Consider the following 4621-nt stretch of genomic DNA (forward strand, 5'->3'; position numbering starts at 1 on the left):
TCCCCCCCCGGCCCCGCTCCCCGGGGCGCCCCAGCCCGGGCGAGGGCTCCGGCACAGCCCCGTTACCAGCAGATGGCAGCTGGAGATCGCTGAGGTGCTGCTCCAGAGCGGCACGGAGGGAAATTTGGGGGTTCTCCGGCCTCACAAGCGCAGCTTGCGGGTGCGGGGTGACCTCGGCAGGGACACGGCCTCACCGCCGAGTGGGGATGGGGGGTGTGACCGGCCTGCCTGTCACCCCCAGCAGGGAGCGAACACGCTGGGAGCCCCGGCAAGGACAAGGGAAGAGATGGGGAGGGACACAGCACTTATCCTGCCATGCATAGGAAAGGGGGGGGAAGAGATAAATCAATCAATTCACAGGCCCCATCTAGCCTCCCACCCCAAGCTCGACCTCTCAAACCAGAGTCATTTAGATCTCATTTTCTAACTTGATCCCACCTCAGACCTGCTCATGCAGGTCCCAGCCAGTCCCCAAATGCATTTTGGGCAGAGTAACTCAGAGTACAGAAACAACCCCCGCTCCCTTTCTGCACCAAAGCCTCACCCACATCGCATCATGCTGCTGGGCTACCACAGTTCCCTGCAGCACCAGGCCCAGAAGCGAGCACCAGCCCATTAGTACCACCAGCTCCTTCTGTTTTCAGGCCCCACTGATCAGGAAGGTCCCTCCCTCCACCCCAGTCAGTCTTGCAACAGGAGCATCTCACTGCACCATGCCACAACTCAAGCTCCACATCCCCTTCTGAGATGCCTGTGTCCATGTTCCCGTCCTTCTTCTTCACCCTCATTTCCTTCCTCCTCATCATCATCCCAGCTGATGGCCCAGGTGGGCTCACTCAGAGAAGAGAGAGATACAAACCCCAGCTTACACAAAGCAGCTGTGGGATGTGATCAGTCCCACCTGCTCACCCAGAGAGAGCTACAGAAATGAGAGGACCTTGCCCGTCCCTGATGTATTGACTGATTAATCGATCCTCTGTCAAGAGGCTGTGATGTGCTCTGCTAATGCAACTGCTTGGGTTACCCTCTTGGGCCAGGCGATAGGAACACTTTATATTAAAATATAGGAAATTTCCAGAGATAACCCACCAGCTTACAAAAGTCCCCTGTTGCCCAAGGGCCAGATCCACATCTGATCCCAGGGCATAAGGAAGCACCGTGCATCAGCTTGGCCCCCTGCACAAACATGTAAGACAAAGAGTAGGTGGTGTGTCCCACCAGGGTGGCACCTGGGGAGGCTGCAGGACAGCTGAACCTGGGTCCACCATCCCCCTGAGCAGTGCGTTACCCCCAGGAGGACCCTTTCTGTCCTGGCTCCTTGCACCCCTCCACAGGCAGCACAGAGATGACTCACACACAGCAGCTTTTCTTGTGAAGGACAAAAAAATAGAATTATCCTTTTTCGTCCCCTTCCTCTCCCCAGCCCCCAAAGCTTCAGTTCTGCAAAAACCAATGGGGCCAAAGAAGGGACAAGACAACACATCAAGCACTACCAGTTTAATCTAGCCCCAGTTCCTCATTTACCAGTGTCAGCCTCCTGTCCAAGCTTTCTTTGGCTTTCATCTCTTCTTTTATCTGCATGCTGTCTCTGGTTTGCCCCTTCTGGTTGCTACTGCTTTGATCTCTTGAACCTCTGTAATCCAGAGCTGAATCCATGATAGCTTACACTGAAAGGTTTGCATGTTTTTTCTGTTGTTACACTCTTTAAATTGTTTCTTTTTTTTTTCTCCCCTGAAAGTTCAGGCAGATTCCTTCTGTGCAGCAAATGGGCATTTTAGATGTCCAGCCTGGGCATGTGACCCTTTGATGGTTCCCCAGATCCTTGCACCCTTGCATCCCTGTGCTGCTGGTTTTTGGTTTCTTCCATCATAACATAGTAGCAGTTACCACTATGCAGGCGAAAGGCTGTACCTGGCTTGTGGAGATCTGCAAGAGCCCCAAGATTAACCACAGAGGTTTGCCTCTGCCACGTTATCTGGACCCTAGGTGGCACAGAGAGTGTCTACTGTTCATAGAATCATAGAATCGTTTGGTTGGAAAAGACCTTTAAGATCATCCATGAATGGTTTCATCAGACAAGCACGGGAGACACAGTGGGAACTCAGTCTGTGAGCAAACTCATTTCATTTCAGCTATTTTCTTATCCAAAGGTGGATGGTGATTCTTTATTTCACCGTGAGTACAGTGGGAAGAGGAAAAAAATCCAACAGCAGAAGGATGAGCAGGGGCTTTTAAGAAAGCTTTGCTATTGCCAGGTATAGGGATGCAAGCATCAAGCTTGGAGCAGGAGCACCACAGGAGAGCCAGAGCGCTGCAGTAACCAGGTGGATTCCACGTGAATTCCTCCTAGCTTGTTTGCTCAGAAGGCATCCCCTCATGCTCATCAGTAGTTTTAGACTAGCTATGTGCAAAGAAAGCGCCCTCATTTTTAATTAAAAATGTGGGAGAAGGAAAACATGAGAAAACACGGTTGTGCTTTGAACTTCCTAATTCTATACTGTAAGGGACAGTGTCAGGGCAGAGGCTGTCCAAGCTCTCCCTGGCTGATATGGACCCAGTCCAAAAGGAGCAGCGAGTCACTGCACTGAACTTTCTGCCCCAGTTTTCTGGGGTACAGACCTATCTGAGACCAGCCATTTCCCTCATCCCCAGAGCCATGGCAGGGTGGGGGCTCTCCTGCTGCAGGGGTGCAAATGCTGCTCGGCTTCATCTCAGCACCAGGGGAAGGCGGCCAATGCAGCGAGATCTGCCTCTCCCTTACATCCAGCCGCCCCAGGCTGAGGGCCCTGCTGCCTCTCCTCAGGCTGATTCCATTTGAAAGCAAAGCACATAACATCAGGCCTGTGTTTATTTTCCCCTTAAATTAGGGTGGCTTGATTTTAATTGAGAGATCTGCCAGAATAAGGCATGTTTGTGCAGCTGTCATCAGAAATGCATACTTGCTTTTTTCTCTTTTTCTTTTTCTTTTTCTTTTTCTTTTTCTTTTTCTTTTTCTTTTTCTTTTTCTTTTTCTTTTTCTTTTTCTTTTTCTTTTTCTTTTTCTTTTTCTTTTTCTTTTTCTTTTTCTTTTTCTTTTTCTTTTTCTTTTTCTTTTTCTTTTTCTTTTTCTTTTTCTTTTTCTTTTTCTTTTTCTTTTTCTTTTTCTTTTTCTTTTTCTTTTTCTTTTTCTTTTTCTTTTTCTTTTTCTTTTTCTTTTTCTTTTTCTTTTTCTTTTTCTTTTTCTTTTTCTTTTTCTTTTTCTTTTTCTTTTTCTTTTTCTTTTTCTTTTTCTTTTTCTTTTTCTTTTTCTTTTTCTTTTTCTTTTTATTTTATTTTTTTTATTTTTCTTCTCTTTCATTCCGCTTTCTCCTTCCTTCTGTCTTCCTTCATTTCTTCATTCTTTCCTTCCTTTCTCCCTTCCCTTTCTCCCTTCTTTCCTTCGTATATCAACTTGCTTGATGCAACCCTTTCCAGGCTAAGCTGCCCCACTTGCAGGCAAGAGGGGAATAATTCCCAGGGGAGCTCTGGGGGACCCAGCTGAAGTGGAGGTGTCACCTTCCTCTGAGGCCAACCCTGTCCCCCATATCTGATGTGCGATAAGGATGCTGTGCTTCACCTTCCCCTGTTCATGGCGACCTGGTGCATTTGTGCCCATATACTGGGCTGCACGCTGGTGGGGCTGGGCAGCCTGTGCATGGTACCCTCCAGGGAGAGGGCTGCAGGGGACAGTCTGGCACAACCTATGTCTCACAAGAAGTTTTTCCACTGCTGTGGCCCAGACTTCCCTATAATACATGGAGTTTGGGAAGCCAGATGCTGAAGGAAGGCTCCAGGTCTGTATTATTCCCAGGCCCAGAGCTGAACAGCACAGCTCTGTTTCACGGCTCTGATGGAGAGTGGTACTGGGTATATGACACTGGGAATGGCTATGGAAAGAGCAGTTGCCCAACAGGCAGAGGGGTCTTGCTGGTGCCTTGTATGGCATTGCCACCCCAGCATCCTCTAATGTCTCTAACCCCTTGATTTATATCAAAGAAGTCTACCTTACACTGTGGAAAGCAATCAGGGAGATACAGCCCTGCCTGATCCTTTTTCTCATCTGGAACAGCTGGAAAAAGACAGTAGCCTGAGAAATTGGCTGACCTTCTTGATGCATTCAGCTGTCTAGCCTTATATTTGGCCTTTAAATAACTTGCCAAAAAACAAACAAGCCCAAAACAACCAATCAGCGGGGAAAAAAGAGCCCAAACAAAACAAGAGAGACTTCCGTTTCCAGGCTTGCCCTTCTGCAGTGGCTGGTCTGAAGTAGTTTAATCTAAACCAGGCTTCAGCAATTGCTGAATGAAAGCAATGTCCGTGGTGGGTATTTAGAGACTGGGGCTTGCCTGCCGTACACTATCCAGGGGTTTATTACCTGCTGAAAAACCTTAATGTGCTTCAGGTGCTATGTGATGTCCAGATGTCATGGCAGAAGCAGTTTGGAGAGTGCTGGTGATAGAAATGCTGCGGGGAGAATGCAGAGACAGTGCCGAATGTGATATTCAGTCCCGGCTCATTGATTAACACAAAAACACAGGAACAGCCAAATGGGTTAGGACCAAAGGTCCATCCAGCCCAATAGCCTGTCTATGGCAGGCAGACG

The sequence above is a fragment of the Egretta garzetta genome, unplaced genomic scaffold (assembly GCF_000687185.1).
Source record: "Egretta garzetta isolate BGI_Z169 unplaced genomic scaffold, ASM68718v1 scaffold533, whole genome shotgun sequence".
NCBI classification, from domain to species: Eukaryota; Metazoa; Chordata; class Aves; order Pelecaniformes; family Ardeidae; genus Egretta; species Egretta garzetta.